General features: G+C 44.5%; 2 long non-coding RNA genes across 13 annotated transcripts in view; one reads left to right on the forward strand and one right to left on the reverse strand.

The window, feature by feature from the left end:
* The window catches only part of LOC140611752 (uncharacterized), a 183,980-nt gene that overhangs the window by 77,555 nt on the left and 85,923 nt on the right, over positions 1–20,502 (forward strand). For 8 of the 9 annotated variants that reach the window (XR_012012897.1, XR_012012893.1, XR_012012898.1 and 5 more), the window contains 2 exons: positions 12,783–12,859; positions 15,520–15,596. This is a non-coding gene — a long non-coding RNA (uncharacterized lncRNA). Of the gene's footprint in view, positions 1–10,992; positions 11,064–12,782; positions 12,860–15,519; positions 15,597–20,502 lie in introns of those variants that run through there. The other variant, XR_012012901.1, reaches the window with a different exon arrangement.
* The window catches only part of LOC140611753 (uncharacterized), a 74,224-nt gene that overhangs the window by 6,350 nt on the left and 47,372 nt on the right, over positions 1–20,502 (reverse strand). For all 4 annotated transcript variants that reach the window (XR_012012904.1, XR_012012905.1, XR_012012903.1 and 1 more), the window contains one exon: positions 3,328–3,420. This is a non-coding gene — a long non-coding RNA (uncharacterized lncRNA). The remainder of the gene's footprint in view (positions 1–3,327; positions 3,421–20,502) is intronic.

The following is a 20,502-nucleotide window of genomic DNA, read 5'->3' on the forward strand; positions in this document are numbered from 1 at the left end:
TCTTCCCTCCACCATGACACCCAGCAATTCTTTAGAAAGCATCTTCTCCATCAACTTGAGTCCCAGGTTAATATGATTTAGAGTAGACATGCGGCTGACCCAGATGGTGTGAGCAAGAAATAAATCTTTAATTTTGTAGCTTCTGACACCTTGGAGTCACTTGGTATAGCAGCGGTACTTAGCCTCTTAGTACTTAGCAGTACTTAGCCTGGCTGATACCAGGATAACACATGGCTGTCATCTCTAACTTGCTGTCCACCCTGCTGGCTAAAGACCATGAAGTTTCCATGCAATAGCATCTGACTTACAACTAAGTAGAAGAAAGTGTTTCTAGCTTCTAAAATCTCAAGGTGAAGGATGCAGACCGAGAATAAAAAACATCTGAAAGCAAGGGCAAATGTATACAACTGAACATGTGCTTTCATTGGCACAGGGCATGCTCAAATGGCCTGATCTTCTGCCTTGTTGAGAATGGATTTTCCTCGGATGTGAGTCTTTGAAACAGGGTGTCACAGCCAACTTTCTCATTCTAAAGAGAAAGATAGAAATGAAGAGAAGCCAGGGCAGAGGGAAACATTAGTTCTTCAGTCACTGACTATCATTTCAGGCAGGGAATTTTTATTACTCTCTACCCCTAAAAACACGTAGGAAGACACAGACCAAAGAGATGTGATGGTGTCAAGTTGTCCACCCCCAGCCTGAGGTCACCCAATGCTTGCACAATCCCTGGTAGCCTGCCACCCAAGAGTACAGGTTCTTTGAGTGACCAAGCCCTCTGGTCACTGGGCTTGACAAGGGACAGATGGTGTTTGTACTTCTTCCAAGGATAGACTATGTCATGCTTAGGCGGAGGAGGAAATAAAAGCTTCATAAACACACTCAAGCCCTCTTTATGGTATTCACTTATATACCTGGCAGATGTCCAACTCATCAAAATTCCACCCTTTTCTGAACATGTCAAATGACCAAAGTTAGGTCGAAGTTTGAGAAGGCAGAGAAGGGTCTGGAAGTGATAGAATTGGGTTGAGCACAGGCAGTGTTCATGGTGGAACCCACCCTGGAGAAAGACAACCAGTTACTCATTTCCCCCTCAATTTCTGGCCCTTGATGTACTCACCAATATCTATCATATCCCTTCTAAGAACCTGGGCCTAAGGGAAGTATAAAAGCTTACAGTTTTTTTTTTACCTGGATTCTGGAGCCAGAGTGCCTAGGCTCAAAGCACCTAGAACAATGCTAGCATGACTAGATTTGAATAAAGTTTAGCTATAGCTGCTGCTATAATGCTCTCACTCGTCACTTTTCATAGAGCTCGTAATTCAAGAGCACAGATAGGCAGCATTTTTCTGAACCTGAGGCTTGGAAGATAAATGGGATTCAGGTAAGATTCATGTAAGCCTGTGAAAATCCCACTCCCTGAGGCCTAGAGGGAAAATGAAAAGGCAGTTGTCATGTGGAGAAACCACCAATACCAAGAATGAGGGTCCCAACCCTGAATCCCAGATTTTTGGTTATTTCAAGAGGTGGGGATGGAACTCCTCAAAAGCCAGTCTGGAGAGCTAAGAGTAAGGTGTCATCCTGAGGCCCACCACTGTTCATCTGAGACGTGGGCAAGTCAGAGTAAGGATGTACCGGCAGGTGGCCTGATAACAAGAAGTAGGGCTGCAGGTCCTGATGTGCAGGGCATTGTGCACAACATTGTGATGCTCAGACAATCTTGCCAGTAAACCAGGGGAGGTAAAGGTTATGTGCAGGTCTGGGTGGAATTCTTGGCCCAGCATAGGGATGCTTCCCTGAGACCACTGCTCAGTGAGAATCAAGACTCTACATCCAGCTGCCATGGGATCATGAAAGGAAATGACTATAAGAAAATGTCACCCTAACTACTTCTTACTACCAGCTTAAAGCACTCTTCCCCACTCACTAATTCACAGGACCAGAAGGTATTTTCTAACCCCATACGAACATGTAATGGGCAGAACATATAAGGGTGAATGAAAAAGAGTTAGGATGAAGATATGGAAGTTTTCCAGTTAACAAAATAAGCCTAGAAGTCAAAAACTAGAAAGTTTCATGTGAGGGCTATGAATGAAAGTTTGGACAGGGTGGTGTGTGTGTGAAGGTGTGCAGCAGGGAGGCATCTTGGGTTCAAATTATGAAGGTAACTGTCTTGGTTTCTTAGGACTACCATAACAGAGTGCCACCAACCAGGTAGCTTAAACAACAAAAATGTGTATTCTCACAGTTGTGGCATCTAAAAGTCTGAACATGGAGCCAGCAGGGTTGGCTCCTTCAGGAGGCTGTGGAGAAGATACTGTCCCATGCCTTTGTCCTGGCTTCTGGTGGCTGCAGCAATCTTTGTCACCCCTTGGCTTATAGACACATCACTCTGATCTCTGCCTCCATCTTCACATGGAGTTCCCTTGTGTGTCTCCCTCCTCTTTTTATAGGGATAGGGACACTAGCCGTATTAGGTTGGGGCCCACATTATTTCAGTATGACCTCATTTAACTGATAACATCAGCAATGACCCTATTTCCAAATAAGATCATATTCTCAGGTATCCAGGGCTTAGGACTTCAATATATCTCTTTTGGAGGTGCAATCAAAGTCATAACAGGAACAGAAGCCCTTGGATTCCCCCCTCTCAGTGCCCCATTCCTTCTACCTGGGTCCCTCTAACTTTGTCCTTTCATGTGTCCATCCAAGTGGCTAGCACTGCTCTCCTCAGGGACACTCTTTACTGTCTGAAAGCGGTCCATCTGAGAGTGGAAATTGGGACAGCCACTATGGAAAACAGTAGGAAGGGTCCTCAAGAAACTATAAATAGATGCACTTCTGGATATATAACTTAATGAAACAAAATCACCACCCTGAATATGTCTACACCCCATATTCATCACAGCATTATTCACCATAGCTAACCAATGGTAACAACCTAAGTATCTATCAACAAATGAATGGATGAAGGAATACTATTTGGCCATAAAGAAAATCTTGCCATTTATGACAACATGGATAGACATTGGAGGAATTATGCTAGGTGAAATAAGTCAGAGAATGACGAACACTTATAATCTCACTTACATAATAATTGATAGAAACAGAATAGATTGGTGCTTACCAGAGATAGAGGGAGAGTGTGGGGGCATACTCCTTAGTTTTGTGATCTTGGGGCTAAATTTATCCTTTTCTTTGAAAAACTTGTCATGCCCTGTCTTCCATTTTAAGTACCATCTTTATGGATAATGATCATTACAAAGAATACATGTTTGTTGCAAAAAAACCCTCAGAATGTAGAAGTATAGAATAAAAAGTGGAAGTTACCTGCCTTCTGGTGGCTTCTACATCCTGTGATTGTTTTCTGAGTGAGGATGTTCCAGGGTGTAGTCTTCCTGAGGCAACAACTGTTCTTGTAAACTGTAGAGAGGTAGTTTAAGGAAGTGGGTTTATGGATGAACATAAGATTCATCCCTAACTGGGTTCAAATTCCTACCCCTTCTGTTACTAGCTCTTCCAAAGTGGATGTTATTTCAGCTTTCCATGCCCCTCTTTATCTTTAAGCTACAAGATGATCATGGTAGTAGTCCCTATATCATGGAGTTGCTGTGAGAATTAAGTGATTTCACAAACATGGTAATTCTTGGCTACTTTTATTATTGTTTTGTATCTTCCTGCCTACTGGAGGTCTTTGAGCCAAGGAATAATGAGATAGTACAAGTTCAAGAATGTAAATTAACCAACGAAAAGCCCAATAAGGATAATAGCACTGTCTCTGAGGTGTGGATGGAAAACGTAAAAACAATTTTAAAAATTAATTTTTCCAGCTTTATTGACATATAAATGACATGTAATATTGCATAAATGTAAAGAATATAACAGTTTAAAAATATTTTTATTTAAATTCCAGTAAACAGTGTACTGCATATTAATTTGAAATATATATATATATATACTGTGAAATTACTACAATAAATTTAATTAACATCCACACCTCACATGGTTACAAATTCTTTTTCTTGTGATGTGAACTTTTAAGGTTTACATTCTTATCAACTTTCAAATATATAATATTGTTAACTATAGTCACCGTGCTGTGCACTATATCCCCAGACCATTTCATAGGTTGCCTTTTAGTTTTGTTGATGATTCCTACACTGTGCAGAAGCATTTTGTTTTGATACAGTCCGAATAGTTTTACTAGTTTCAGAGGCAGAGCTTAGTGATTCATCAGTTGCATATAACATCCAGTGCTCATTACATTATGTGCCTGCCTTAATGTCCATCACCCATTTACCTCATCCCCTCACTCCCCTCCCCTCCAGCAACCCTGTTTGTTTCCTAGTGTTAAGAGTCTCCCATGGTTTGCCTCCCTCTCAATTTTCATCTTATTTTTCCTTCCTTTCCCCTATGTTCATCTGTCTTATTTCTTAAATTTTACATATGTGTGAAATATTATGGTATCTGTCTTTCTCTGACTTACTTCACTTAGCATCATACCCTCTAGTTCTAGTCACATCACTGCAAATGGCAAGATTTCATTCTTTTTGATGGTTGGGTAATATTCCATATTATATCCATATATATTGCTTCTCCATTCACCTCTCAATGGGCATCTTGGCTCTTTCCATATTTTGGCTGTTGTACGCACTGCTGCTATAAACATTGGACTGCTTGAGCTACTTTGAATAACTATGTTTGTATCCTTTAGATAAATACCTAATAGTACAATTACTGCGTGGTAGGATGGTTTTATTTTTCAGTTTTTGAGGAACTTCCATTCTGTTTTCCACAGAGGCTGCAAAAGTCTGCATTCTCACCAAGAGTGTAAAAGGGTTCCCTTTCTCCACATCCTTGCTAACATCAGTTGTTTCCTGTCTTGTTAATTTTAGCCATTCTGACTGGTGTGAGGTGGCATCTCATTTTGGCTTTGATCTGTATTTCCCTGATGACAAGTCACGTGGAACATTTTCTCATGTGTCTGTTGGCCATGTGTATGTCTTATTTGGACAAACGTCTGTTCATGTCTTCTGTCCATTTCTCAACTGAATTTTTTGCTTGAGTTTGATAAGTTCTTTATCGATTTTGGATACTAGCCCTTGACCTGATAAGATCATTGCAAATATCTTCTCCCATTCCATAGTTGCCTTTTAGTTTTGTTGGTTTTTTCCTTTACTGTGCAAAAATTTTTATCCTGATGAGGTTTCAGTAGTTCACTTTTGCTTTTGTTTCCCTTGTCTCCAGAGACATGTCTAGAAAGAAGTTGCTGCGGCTGAGTTCAACAGATTGCTGCCTGTATGTATTCTCCACTAGGATTTTGATGGATTCCTGTCTCACATTTAGGTGTTTCGCCCATTTTGAGCTTATCTTTGTGTATGGTGTAAGAAAGTGGTCCAGTTTCATTCTTCTGCATGTGGCTGTATAATTTTCCTAACACCATTTGTTGAAAAAATGTCTTTTTCCACTGGATGTTCTTTCCTGCTTTGTCAAAGATTAGTTGACCGTAGAGTTGAGGGTCCATTTCTGGGTTCTCTATTCTGCCTCATCGATATATGTGTCTGTTTTGTATCAGAACCATACTGTCTTGATGATCAGAGCTTTGTAATACAGCTTGAAGTCCAGAATTTTGCTGCCTCCAGCTTTGGTTTTCTTTTTCAACATTACTTTGGTGATTTGAGGTCTTTTCTGGTTTCATACAAATTTTAGGGTTGTTTCATAGATCAATGGAACAGAATAGAGAATCCAGAAGTGGAACCTCAACTTTATAGCCAAATAGTATTCGACAAAGGAGGAAAGACTATCTATCCACTGGAAAAAAGACAGTCTCTTCAATAAATGGTGCTGGGAAAATTGGACATCCACGTGCAGAAGAATGAAACTAGACCACTCTCTTGCACCATCCACAAAGATAAACTCAAAATGGATGAAAGATCTTAATGTAAGACAAGATTCCATCAAAATCCTAGAGGAGAACACAGGCAACACCCTTTCTGAACTTGGCCACAGTAACTTCTTGCAAGATTAATCCATGAAGGCAAGAGAAACAAAAGCAAAAATGAATTATTGGGACTTCATCAAGATAAGAAGCTTTTGCACAGCAAAAGATACCATCAACAAAACTCAAAGACAACCTACAGAATGGGAGAGGATATTTGCAAATGACATATCAGATAAAGGGCTAGTTTCCAAGATCTATAAAGAACTTCTTAAACTCAACAGCAAAGAAACAATCCAATCATGAAATGGGCAAAAGACATGAAGAGAAATCTCACAGAGGAAGACATAGACGTGGCCAACAAGCACATGAGAAAATGCTCCGCTCACTTGCCATCAGGGAAATACAAATCAAAACCACCATGAGATCCCACCTCACACCAGTGAGAATGGGGAAAATTAACAAAGCAGGAAACCACAAATGTTGGAGAGGATGTGGAGAAAGGGGGACCCTCCTGCACTGTTGGTGGGAATGTGAACTGGTGCAGCAACTCTGGAAAACTGTGTGGAGGTTCCTCAAAGAGTTAAAAATAGATCTGCCCTATGGACCCAGCAATTGCACTGTTGGGGATTTACCCCAAAGATACAGATGCAATGAAATGCCGGGACACCTGCACCCCGATGTTTGTAGCAGCAATGTCCACAATACCCGCACTGTGGAAGGAGCCTCGGTGTCCATAGAAAGATGAATGGATAAAGAAGATGTGGTTTATGTACACAATGGAATATTACTCAGCCATTAGAAATGACAAATACCCACCATTGGCTTCGACGTGGATGGAACTGGAGAGTATTATGGCTGAGTGAAATAAGTCAATTGGAGAAGGACAAACATTATATGATCTCATTCATTTGGGGACGATAAAAAATAGTGAAAGGGAATAAAGGAGAAAGGAGAAAAAATGAGTGGGAAATATCAGAAAGGGAGACAGAACATGAAAGACTCCTAACTCTGGGAAATGAACTAGGGGTGGTGGAAGCAGAGGAGGGTGGGGGGTGGGGGTGATGGGCACTGAGGTGGGCACTTGACGGGATGAGCACCGGGTGTTATTCTATATGTTGGCAAATTGAACACCAATAAAAGATAAATTTATTAAAAAAAATTTTAGAGTTGTTGGTTCCAGCTCTGTAAAAAATGCTAATGCGGGCAGCCCAGGTGGCTCAGCGGTTTAGCGCCACCTTCAGCCCAGGGCCGGATCCTGGAGATTCGGGATCCAGTCCCACGTTGGGCTCCCTGCATGGAGCCTGCTTCTCCCTCAGCCTGTGTCTCTGCCTCTCTCTCTCCCTCTCTGTGTATCTGTCATGAATAAATAAATAAAACCTTTAAAACCTTTTAAAAATTGGTATTTTGATAGAGATTGCACTGAATGTGTAGGTTGCTCTGGGTAGCAATAGACGACTTTTGGGGTAGCATTAACAATATTTGTTCTTCCAATGCATGAGAATGGAATGTTTTTCCTTTTCTTTATGTCTTCCTCAATTTCTTTCATAAGCATTCCATAGTATCCAGAGTACAGATCCTTTACCTCTTTGGTTTATTCCAAGGTGTCTCATGGTTTGGGGGACAATTGTAAGTGGGATCCATTCCTTCATTTCTTTCATCCGTTCATGTTTAGTGTATAGAAATGCAACTGACTTCTGTGCATTGATTTTATATTCTGCGATTTTGCTGAATTCCTACATCAGTTCAAGCAATTTTGGGATGGAATCTTTTGGGTTTTCTATATAAAGTATCATGTTGTCTACAAATAGTGAAAGTTTGACTTCTTTGCCAATTTGGATGCTTTTTATTTGTCTGATTTCTGAGGCTAGGACTTCTAGCACTATGTTGAACAGCAGTGAGAGTGGACATCCCTGTCTTATTCCTGACCCTGGAAGAAAATCTCTGTTTTTCCCTGTTAAGGATGATATTCACTGTGGATTTTTTGTATGGCTTTTAGGATACTGAGGTAAGTTCCTTCTGTCTTTATACTGCAGTGAGTTTCAATCAAGAAAGAATGCTGTATTTTGTCTTTTATTAATGTTGTGTATCATGTTGATTTGCAACTGTTGAACCACCCTTGCATCTCAGGAATAAATTCCTTTTGGTCATGGTAAATAATCCTTTTAATGAACTTTTGGATCCAATTTGCTACTATCTTGGTGACAATTTTTGCATCCATATTCATCAGGGATCTTTGATCTGTACTTCTTTTGGGTGGGGTCTTTATTTGGTGTTGGGATTGATGCTGGCCTCATAGAATGAGTTTGGAAGTTATTCTTCCATTTCTAGTTTTTGGAACAGTTTCAGAATAGGTACTAATTATTTAAATGTTTGGTGGAATTCCCCTGGGAAGCCGTCTGGCCCTGGACTCTTGTTTGTTAGGAGACCTTTGAGATCTGATTCAATTTCTTTGCTGGTTATGGCTCTGTTCAGATTTTCTATTTCTTCCTGTTTCCGTTTTAGTAGTTTATATATTTCTAGGAATGCATCCAAATTGCCTAATTTGTTGGGATATAATTGCTCACAATATTCTCTTATAATTGTATTTCTTCAGTGTTGCTTGTGATCTCTTTTTCATTCATGATTTTATTTCTTTGAGTCCTTTCTCTTTTCTCTTTTTGATAAGTCTGGCTAGGCATTTATCGATTTTATTAATTCTTTCGAAGAATCAGCTATTAATTTCATTGATCTTTTCTGTTTTTCCCCCATATCATTGCTTTATGGTCCACTCTATTATTTTTCTTCTCCTGCTAGATTTAGGCTTTATCTGTTGTTCTTTTATCAGCTCCTTTAGATTTCAGGTTATGTTGTGTCTTTGCAACTTGTTTCTTGAGAAAGGCCTGTGTTGCTATATACTTTCCTCTTAGGACCACCTTTGCTGCATCCTCATAGTTTAGGGGACATGTCTAGAAAAATGTCGCTACAGGAATACCAGAGAAATTGCTCTCTTCTAGAATTTTTATACTTTCAGATCTCACAATTAGGTCTTTGATACATTTTGAGTATATTTTGTGTATGGTGTAAGAAAATGGCCTACTTTCATTGTTTTTGCAAGTAGCTATCCAGTTTCCCAACAGCACTTGTTGAAGAGACTTTTTCCCATTATTTTTTCCTGCTTTGTCAGAGAGTAAATGATCATATAATTATAGATTTTTTAGTGTTGTTTTATTAATCTGTGTGTCCATTTTGTACTAACAGTATACTTTCTGAGTTACTACAGCTTTGTAATAGAACTGGAAGTCTGGAATGTGTTACCTCCTGTTTTGTTTTTTCAAGATTGCTTCAGCTGCTTGGGGTATTCTGTGGTTCCATATAAATTTTAGGATTGTTTTAGCTCTGTGAAGAATGCCGGTGATATTTTGATAGGAATTGCATCCAAAGTGTAGATTTCTTTGGTTGGCATAGACCTTTTAACAGTATCTGGCCTTTTTTTTTAAATTTTTTTAAAATTTTTATTTATTTGTGATAGTCACAGAGAGAGAGAGAGAATGAGGCAGAGACACAGGCAGAGGGAGAAGCAGGCTCCATGCACCGGGAGCCCAACGTGGGATTCGATCCAGGTCTCCAGGATTGCGCCCTGAGCCAAAGGCAGGCGCCAAACCGCTGCACCACCCAGGGATCCCAGTATTTGGCCTTCTAATCCATAAGCATGGAATGTCTTTCCAATTGTGTCATCTTCAACTCTTTAATCATTGTTTTATAGTTTTCAGAGTATAGGTCTTTTACCTCTTTGGTTAAGCTTATTCCTAGGTATTTTAATATTTCTGGTTCAATTGTAAATGGGATTATTTTATTAATTTGTCCTTCTGCTGTTTCATTATTAGTGTATAGAAATGATACAGATTTCTGTGTGTTGTTTTTGTATCCTGTGACTTTACAAATTTATTTCTCAGCTATAGAATGTTTTTGAAGGAGTGTTTAAGGTTTTCTGTGTGTACTATTATGTCAACTGCAAATAGTGAAAGTTTTACTTCATCCTTGCAATTCCGGATGCACTTTATTTCTCTTTGATGTCTGATTGCTGTGGCTAAGATTGAGAGATAGGGAGGGAGACAGGGCCAGGCCAGGAGGGACAGAGAGTGAGACCGGGAGGGAGAGACAGAGACCCGGACGGAAGGACAGGGAGGGAGACACAGAGCCAGAGAGAGGCTTCGTGCCTCCATGAGCAGGAGTCCCTTGGGACTGAGCGGGGGGCTCAAGGCCTCAAACCCAGCGCCTGACCAGACTACCCGGCAGAGGCATAGGCATTCTCCACTCCGCTCTGAACTCCGCGAAGGGCGGGCCTCTGTGCGGGGGGCGGGCCCAGGGGCGGGAGCGGGGGTGAGACCACAGGGTTCCAGGAGCTTGCCCCTGCGCCTGACCCCGAGCGTGACCTGAAGGGGGCCGCGGCTGGCCGCAGGAGGAGCTGTGCGCAGATGCGACCCGGCGGTGGCAGGAGGTAGCTCGGCCGCGCCCCCAGTCCAGGCCCGCGGTTCCCCGCGGTTCCCCGCGCTCCGGGCTCGCGGCAGCGGCTCTGCAGGCCTCGGCCCCCTGCGCGCAGGTCAGCGTGGGCCCCGGGAGGTGTGACGGGCCCTGGGGTGGCTGTGCGAGGGGCATCTGACCCTCGCTTGTGGCGCAGCGGGTGCCTGGGAGGGACCGGGAGGGGGACAGCGGGCCTTGGGGCTGCATGGAGGTGGCCCCGTGGCGAGCCGGACCCACACCCTTTGGGCCGCCAGGGTGCCGGGCAGAGGGCTGCGGGGAAGGAGTGGTGGGACCTGTTGGCGGAGGGGGGCGGCGGTGGGGCCTCCTACAGGTCAGGCCAGGTCTCCTTTGGGCGGCTCAGGGAGGGTGCGGGGCCCCTCCCCCGGGCTCAGGGAGGTACCGCGGAACCCATGTGCGTGCGCTCAGAGGGGTTAGGGTGCAGGCACCTTGCAATGTCAGGGCACGGCCTTGGGACGGTGGCTTGAGGGCCTGGGCTGCTGGGCCCCAGGAGCCTCCCCAAGCCCTTGGCTCTTACTCCGCCTGCCTCCCCCTCCCAGCTCTCAGGTCCCTCCCTAAGCACCCCAGCCTGGCCAGGAGCCCGCCCCTCCCGCTTGGTCCCTGTCAGGTGAGTATGGCTACCTCTGAAATTTTTGCATTTTGAAAACGTTCTCCTTTCTCCACAGCCTCCCCAAAATTTGGTGTTTCCTGTCTTTTTAATGTTCTCACCGGTGTGAGGTGGCATCTCATTGTGGTTTTGACCTTTATTACTCTGATGGCCAGTGACCCAGAGCATTGTCTTGCCTGCTTGTTGGCCATGTACATATAGGTCTTCTTCCGTGACTTTTCTGTTCGTGACTTTTCCCGTTTTCTGGATGGGATGGTTGGTCTCTTTGCTGTGGAGTTGCAGAGGTTCTTCAGAGATCTTGGATGCTGGCCCTTTATCTGACGGGGTCATTTGCACATACCTTCTTCTCCCATTCTGTGGGCCACCTTTGAGTTATGTTGAGTGTTTCTTTTGCTGTGCGGAAAGTGCTCATCTTGATGAAGTACCAGCGATCCATTTTCGCTCTTGTTTCTCTGGACTTTGTGGCTGATGTAATTTGCAAGAAGTTGCTGTGGCCCAGTTCAAGAAGGGTGTTGTTTCCCGTGTTCTCCCGGGGGGTTTTGATGGAATCTTGTCTCACATTTAGATGCTTCATCCATTTTGAGTTTATCCTTGTGTTTGGTGTGAGAGGAATGGTCCAGGTTCATTCCTCTGCATGTGGCTGTCCAGTGTTCCCAGCAGCCTTGATCGAAGAGACTGTCTTTTTTTTCCCATCTTTCCTGCCTGGCCAAATATTAGTTGCCCGTAGAGTTGAGGGTCCACATCTGGATGCTCTCCTCTGTTCCATTGATCCATGTGTCCGTTTCTGTGACAGTACCACACTGTCCTGATGCTCACAGCTTTGAGGCGCGCCCTGAAATCTGGCATTGTGCTGCCCCACCCCCACCCCCTGCATTGGATTTCTTGGCTACTATTCCCGTGGCCGTTCGGGGTCTTTTCTGATTCCACACAAGTCTTCAGATGATTTTTTCCAGCTCTCTGAAGATAGTCCATGGTATTTCTGAGAGGGATTACACTATTTGTGTAAATTGCCCTGAGTCACGTTGACATTTTCCCCAATATTAATTCTTCCAAACCAGGAGCATGGAACCTTTTTCCATCGCTTTGTGTCTTCCTCAGTTTCTTTCAGACATGTTCTGCAGTGTTTTGGGTAGCAATCCTTTACCCCTTTGGTTAGGTTTATTCCTAGGTAGCTCATGCTTTTTTTGGGTGCTGCGGTTGTATAAATGGGGTTGACCCCTTCCTCGATGTCCCTTTCCTCGGTCTCATTCTTCGCTTACAGAAAGGCCACTGGTTTCTGGGTCCCGAGTTTGTATCCCGCCACACTGCCGAACTTGCTGTAGGAGTTCCAGCCATCTTGGGTTTTCTAGGTACGGTATCGTGTCATCGGTGAAGAGGGAGAGTTTGACTTCTTCTTTGCCGATTTGAATGCCTTTTATTTCTTTTCATTGCCTGATTGCTGAGGCCATGACGTCTCGTACTATGTTGAGAATAGCAGCAGTGAGAGTGGACATCCCCGTCTCGTGCCTGGTCATCGGGGAAAGGCTCCCAGTGTTTCCCCATTGGGAATGAGAATTTGCCGCGGGCTTTTCGTAGATGGCTTTGAAGATGCTGAGGGACGTTCCCTCTATCCCGGTACTCTGAAGCGTTTGGATCAGGAATGGATGCTGTGTTTTGTCAAATGCTTCTTCCTCTGCGTCTCTTGAGAGGATCATCTGGTTCTTGTTTTCTCTCTTGCAGATCTGATGAAGCACCTTGAGTGCTTTCTGAGTGCTGAAGAAGCCTTGCACCCCGGGGATAAAGCCCACCGGGTCATCGTGAGTAACTTGTTAATAATGTCCTGTTGGATCCCGTTGGCTCATAGCTTGTGGAGGTGTGCATCCGTGTTCATCAGGGACATCGGTCCAGAATTCTCCCTTTGGGTGGGGGGGGTCTTGGGTTTTGGAGTTAAGGTGACGCTGGCCTCCAAGAACAAGTTTGGAAGTATTCCATTTCTTTCTATCTTTCGGAGCAGCTTTGGTAGCACAGGTATGATTTCTTCTTGAAGCGTTTGATAGAATTCCCCTAGGAAGCCATCTGGCCCCGGACGTTTGTGTCTCGGGAGGTTTGTGTGTTTCTTTATAGGTGTGTTTCTTATTTCCTATTGGGGTTCATTTTGCCAACATAGAGCATAACCCCCCAGGGCTCATCCCATCAAGTGCCCCGCTCCGTGCCCGTTGCCCAGTCACCCGCACCCCCCACCCTCCTCCCTTTCTTCCACCCCTTGCTCATTTCCCAGAGTTAGGAGTCTCTCCTGTTCGGTCTACCTTTCTGCTATCTGCCACTCATTTTTTTCTCCTTTCCCCTCTCTCCCCTTTCACTATTGTTTTCATCCTCCCCAGAAGAATGAGACCATATGATGTTTGTCCTTCGCGATTGTCTTCTTTCCCTCAGCCTTAATACCCTCCGGTTCCATCCAGGTCGAAGCAAATGGTAGGTGTTCGTCGTTTCTAACGGCTGAGTAATCTTCCATTGTGTACAGAGACCACTCACCCTCCTTATCCATTCATCTTTCGATGGACACCGAGGCTCCTTCCACAGAGTGACTATCATGGATGTTGCCGCTCGAAACCTCGGGGTGCAGGTGTCCCAGCATTTACCTGCATCGGTATCATTGGGGTACATCTCCACCAGTGCACCCCCATGCTGGATCACAGTGTAGATCCGTTGTTACCTCTCTGAGGCACCTGCACACGGCTTTCCAGGCGTGGCTGCACCAGGTCACATTCCCACCAGCAGTGCAAGAGGGTTCCCCTTTCGCCACATCATCACTGACATTCGCTGCTTCCTGTCTTGTTAACGTTCACCGCGGTCACTGGTGCGTCAGGTGGGATCTCGTTGTGCTTTTGACCTGTATTTCCCTGACGGCCAGTGATGCGGTGCATTGTCTCATGTGCTTGTCTGTCACGCCTACGTCTTCCTCTGTGACATTTCCGTTCACGTCTCTTGCCCGTCTACCAGATTGGATCCTTGGTCTCTTTGCTGTGGAGTTACAGAAGTTCTTCAGAGATCTTGGATACTGGCCCTTTACCTGACAGGGTCATTTGCACATAACTTCTCCCATTCTGTGCGTTGGCTTTAAGTTTTTTGAGTGTTTCTTTTGCTGTGCGGAAGCTGCTCATCTTGGTGAAGTCCCAGCGATCAATTTTTGCTCTTGTTTCTCTGGCCTTCATGGCTGATGTAATTTGCACGAAGTTGCTGTGGACCAGATCAAGAATGGTGTTGTTGCCTGTGTTGTCCCCTAGGATTTTGATGGAATCTTGTCTTGCATTTAGATCCTTCATCCATTTTGAGTTTATCCTTGTGTATGGTGTGAGAGGAATGATCCAGTTTCATTCTTCTGCGTGTGGCTGTCCAGTGTTCCCAGCAGCATTTACTGAAGAGATTGTCTTTTTTGTTCCCCCTGCAAGGTCTTTGCTGCCTGGCCGAATATTAGTTACCCATAGAGTTGAGGGTCCACCTCTGGATGCTCTCTTCTGTTCCATTGATCGGTATGCCTGTCTTTGTGCCAGTATCACACTGTCTTGCCGGTAACAGCTTCGTGGCACAACGTGAAATCCAGCATTGTGCTGCCCCCGCAGTGGTTTTCTTGGCTACTCTTCCTGTGGCCGTTCGGGGTCTTTTCGGATTCCACACCAGTCTTCAGATGACTTGCTCCAGCTCTCTGAAGAGAGTCCATGGTATTTCTGACAGGGATTGCATTAGTTGTGTCGATTGCCCTGGGTCACATTGACATTTTCCCGAATATTAATTCTTCCAATCCAGCATCATGGAACCTTTTCCATCTCTTTGTTTCTTCCTCAGTTTCCTTCAGACTTGTTCTGCAGTGTTTCGGGTAGAGACCCTTTACACCTTTGGTTAGGGTTCTTCCTAGGTAGCTCATGCTTTTTTGGGGGTGCTGCAGTTGTATAATTGGGGTTGACCCTTTCCTCGATGTCCCTTTCCTCGGTCTCCTTGTTTGCATGTAGAAAGGCCACTAGTTTCTGGGCCCCACGTTTGTATCCTGCCGCACTGCCGAACTTGCTGTAGGGAGTTTGAGCAATCATGTGGTGGAGTCTTTTGGGTTTTCTAGGTACAATATAATGTCATTGGCGAAGAGGGAGATGTTGACTTCTTCTTTGCCAGTTTCAATGCCTTTTGTTTCGTTTTGTTGCCTGACTGCTGAGGCCATGACGTCTCGTACTATGCTGAGAATAGCAGTGGTGAGAGTGACATCCCAGTCTCGTGCCTGTTCTTCAGGGCAAGGCTTCCGGTGTTTCCCCATTGCGAATGATAATTTGCCACGGGCTTTTCGGAGATGGCTTGGAAGATGCTGAGAGACGTTTCCTGTATCTCTGTACTCTGATGCGTTTGGATCGGGCATGGATTCCGTATTTTGTCAAATGCTTCCTCTGCGTCACTTGAGAGGATCATCTGGTTCTTGTTTTCTCTCTTGCAGATCTGAAGAAGCACATGGAGTGCTCTCCGAGTGCTGAAGCAGCCTTGCACCCCGGGGATAAACCCCACTGGGTCATGGTGAGTAACTTCTTAATAATGTCCCGTTGCAACCTGTTGGGTCGTATCTTGTGGAGAAGGTGTGCATCCGCGTTCATCAGGGACATCGGTCCAGGATTCTTCTTTTTGGTGGGTTCTTGGGTTCTGGAGTTAAGGTGACCCCGGCCTCCAAGAACGGGGTTGGAAGTGTTCCATCTCTTTCTATCTTTTGGAGCAGCTTTAGTAGCATAGGTATGCTTTCATCTTGAAGCATTGGATAGAATTCCCCTGGTAAGCCTACTGGCCCTGGACTTTTGTGTCTCGGGAAGTTTGTGAGTTTATCGGTTTATTTATTATTGGAGTTCGTTTTACCAACATAGAGAGTAACCCCCCAGTGCTAATCCCATCAAGTTCCCCCCTCGGTGCCCGTCGCCCAGTCACCGCCACCCCCCGCCCTCCTCTCTTTCTTCCACCCCTTGTTCGTTTCCCAGGGTTAGGAGTCTCTCCTATTCTGCCCTCTCTGCCATCTCCCACTCATTTTTTTCTCCTTTCACCTCTATTCCCTTTCACTATTTTTGTCATACTCCCCAAAAGAATGAGACCATATAATGTTTGTCCTTCACCTATTGCCTTCTTCCCTCAGCCGTAACACCCTCTGGTTCCATCCATGTCGAAGCAAATGGTGGGTGTTTGTCATTCCTAACGGCTGAGTAATCTTGCATTTTGTACAGAGACCACACACCCTCCATATCCATTCATCTTTGATGGACACCGAGACCCCTTCGCAGTGTGGCTATCGTGGCTCTGAACCTAAGGGTGCGGGTGTCCCAGCGTTTCATTGCATCTGCGTCTTTGAGGTAAATCCCCAGCAGTGCAATTGCTGGGTCGTACGGAGGTCTATTTTTAACTCTGAGGATTCTCCATACAGTTTTCCAGAGTGGCTGCACCAGTTCACATTCCCACCAACAGTGTAAGAGGGTTCCCTTTTCTCTGCATCCTCTCCAACATTTGTAGTTTCCTGCCTTGTTAATTTTGCCCATTCTCACTGGTGTGAGGAGATATCTCATTGTGGTTTTGATTTGTGTTTCCCTGATGGCAAGTGATGTAGAGCATTTTCTCATGTGGGTGTTGGCCATGTCTATGTCTTCCTCTGTGAGATTTCTGTTCTTTTGCCCATTTCATGATTGGCTTGTTTGTTTCTTTGGTGCTGATATTAATAAGTTCTTTATAGATCTTGGAAACTAGCCCTTTATCTGATATGTCACTTGCAAAATCACATTGATAGTTTTATGAGTGTTGAACCAGCCTTGTGTCCTGGGAATAAATCCTACTCAGTCATGGTGAATAATTTTCTTATGTACTGTTGAATCCTATTGGCTAGTATCTTGTTGAGAATTTTTGCATCCATGTTCATCAGGGATATTAGTCTATAATTCTCCTTTTTGGTGGGCTCTTTGTCTGGTTTTGGAATTAAGGTGATGCTGGCCTCAAGAACGAATTTGGAAGTACTCCATCTCTTTCTATCTTTCCAAACAGCTTTAGGAGAATAGGTATGGTTTCTTCTTTAAACGTTTGATAGAATTCCCCTGGGAAGCCATCATGCCCTGGACTTTTGTGTCTTGGGAGGTTTTTGATGACTGCTTCAATTTCCTCCCTGGTTATTGGCCTGTTTAGGTTTTCTATTTCTTCCTGATACAGTTTTGGTAATTTGTGGCTTTCCAGAAATGCGTCCATTTCTTCTAGATTGCCTAATTTATTGGCGTATAGCTGTTGATAATATGTTTTTAAAATCGTTTGTATTTCCTTGGTGTTGGTAGTGATCTCTCCTTTCTCATTCATGATTTTATTAACTTGAGTCTTCTCTCTCTTCTTTTTAATAAGGCTGGCTAATGGTTTATCTATCTTATTAATTCTTTCAAAGAACCAACTCCTGGTTTTGTTGATCTCTTCCACAGTTCTTCTAGTCTCGATTTCATTGAGTTCTGCTCGAATCTTTATTAACTCTCTTCTTCTGCTGGGTGTAGGATCTATTTGCTGTTTTTTCTCTAGCTCCTTTATGTGTAAGGTTAGCGTTTGTATTTGAGATCTTTCTAGTTGTTGAATGGATGCTTGTATTGCAATGCATTAACCCCTTAGGACTACTTTTGCTGCATCCCAAAGATTTTGAAAGGTTACATCTTCATTCTCATTAGTTTCCATGAATCTTTTTAATTCTTCCTTAATTTCCTAGTTGACCCTTTCATCTTTATTCAGGATGGTCCTTAACCTCCACGTGTTTGAGGTCCTTCCAAACTTCTTGTTGTGATTTAGTTCTAATATCAAGGCATTATGGTCTGAGAATATGCAGGGGACGATCCCAATCTTTTGGTATTGGTTCAGACCCGATTTGTGACCCAGTATGTGGTCTATTCTGGAGAAAGTTCCATGTGCACTTGAGAAGGATGTGTGTTCAGTCGAGTTTGGATGTAAAGTTCTGGAGATATCTGTGAAATCCATCTGGTCCAATGTATCATTTAAAGCTCTTGTTTCTTTGGAGACGTTGTGTTTAGAAGACCTATCGAGAGTAGAAAGAGCTACATTGAAGTCACCAAGTATAAGTGTATTATTATCTAAGTATGTCTTAACTTTGGTTATTAATTGGTTGATATATTTGGCAGCTCCCACATTCTGGGCATATATATTGAGAATTGTTAAGTCCTCTTGTTGGATAGATCCTTTAAGTATGATATAGTGTCCCTCTTCATCTCTCACTACAGTCTTCGGGGTAAGTTTTAGTTTATCTGATATAAAGATGGCTACCCCTGCTTTCTTTCGAGGACCATTTGAATGGTATATGGTTCCCCAACCTTTTATTTGCAGGCTGTAGGTGTCCTTCTGTCTGAAATGAGTCTCTTATAGACAGCAAATTGATGGGTCCTGCTTTTTTATCCGGTCTGAAACCCTGCACCTTTTGATGGGGTCATTAAGCCCATTCACGTTCAGAGTTACTATTGAAAGCTAGGAGTTTAGTGTCATCATGATATCTATTCAGTCCTTGTTTTTGTGGACTGTTCCACTGAACTTCTTCTTAAAGGGGAATTTTAAGAGTCCCCCTTAAAATTTCTTGCAGAGCTGGTTTGGAGGTCACATATTCTGTCAGTTCCTGCATGTCTTGGAAGCTCTTTATCTCTCCTTCCAAGTTGAATGAGAGCCTTGCTGGATAAAGTATTCTTGGTTGCATGTTTTTCTCATTTAGGACCCTGAATATATCCTGCCACCCCTGTGTCCTGCCAGGTCTCTGTGGAGAGGTCTGCTGTCACCCTAATACTCCTCCCCATAAAATCAGGGATTTCTTATCTCCTGATGCTTTAAGGATCTTCTCTTTATCTTTGGAATTTGCAAGCTTCACCATTAAATGTCGAGGAGTTGAACATTTTTTATTGATTTTAGGGGGTGCGGATCACTCTATCTCCTGGATCTGAATGCCTGTTTCCCTTCCCAGATTAAAAAGCTTTCAGCTAGGATTTGTTCAAATACATATTCTGGCCCTCTGTCCTTTTCGGCACCCTCGGGAACCCCAATTAAATGTAGGTTTTTCTTCCTCAGGCTGTCATTTATTTCCCGTAATCTATCCTCATGGTCTTTTAATTGTTTGTCTCCTTTTTCCTCAGTTTCCCTCTTTGCCATCATCTTGTCTTCTATGTCATCCACTCGTTCTTCCACCTCGTGAACCCTCGTTGTGAGGACTTGTAGTTTGGATTGCATCTCATTCAATTGATTTTTAATTTCTGCCTGATTAGCTCTAAATTCTGCAGTCACGAAGTCTCTTGAGTCCTTCATGCTTTTTTCTAGAGCCACCAGTAGCTGTATAATAGTGCTTCTGAATTGGCTTTCTGAGATTGAATCGTAATCCATATTTGTACCTTTGTGGGAGAGAGGACTGTTTCTGATTCTTTCTTTTGAGGTGAGGGTTTTCCTTTTAGTCATTTTGCTCAGTGCAGAGCGGCCAAAAACAAGTTGTATTGGGAAAAGGAGAAAAAGAGAGGATAGAAAGAAGGAAAGAAATGAGAAAAAGAAAAAAGGAAGGAAAAAAAGAAGAAAGAAAGGAAAATAAAGGATGGGGAAAGCAAACAGAAATCAAAAAGAAAAAAAAAACACACGGGGGAGTATCTTCTGATTCTGTATACTTTAAGTCCCTTGACTTCCCCTGGAACTTGTGTGTCTAGCTAGTCTTCTGGGGGAGGGGCCTGTTGTGCTGATTTTCAGTTAGCACTTGGGGATCTGCTCTCCCCCTTCCTGGTTCAGGGCTCAGTGGGGGTTGTTTACCCCGTGAGGCCCCAGGAGGGACAACCACAGTGGCAGTGGCTGGCTCTGGAGCCCTGGATTCAGCTTCCGCAGTAACTCGGGATCTCTCGGACTGCAGGGGCCTGGATGCTCCGGGGGCGGGGCCACTGATCTCCTCAGCTCGGGGCAGAAGCATCCTTGCTGTCCTGGGCCCTCCTGGCCTCTGCCTGTCCTGGGGGGAGGTTGGATCCTAGGCTGTGTCCCCAGAGCCCTGTGCTCCCGGGCCTGTGCTGTTGGATTCGCGCTCCTGGCCGCGAAGACCCTCTCTGCGGAGCCACCACCTGAGACCCACAGAGCTGCTCCCGGGCCATACGGCCCCCTCCACGTGGAGCCTCTACCTCTGCTAGAGCTGCCTCTGAGCTGCTCTCGGGTCCCTGCAGCCCCCTCTCTCCGGAGCCTCTGCTGGAGCCCCTCCGAGCTGCTCTGGGGTCCCGCCATGCACACGCTGCAGCCCTTAGGGAGCTGGGTGCACTTTCCTGGGGGCGCAGGTGTCTGTTAGTGTCCCAGGGAGCCTGAGGGCATCCCCGCCTTCCTGGGGTCCTGCTCTAACTCCCTGCGAGCATCTTTCTGCTTGGGAAGATTGGTTAAGCTCCTGCTTCTCCCGGACGGGGCTCTCCTGTCCTGG

Source organism: Canis lupus, chromosome 20 (genome assembly GCF_048164855.1).
Source record: "Canis lupus baileyi chromosome 20, mCanLup2.hap1, whole genome shotgun sequence".
In the NCBI taxonomy this organism is placed as follows: Eukaryota; Metazoa; Chordata; class Mammalia; order Carnivora; family Canidae; genus Canis; species Canis lupus.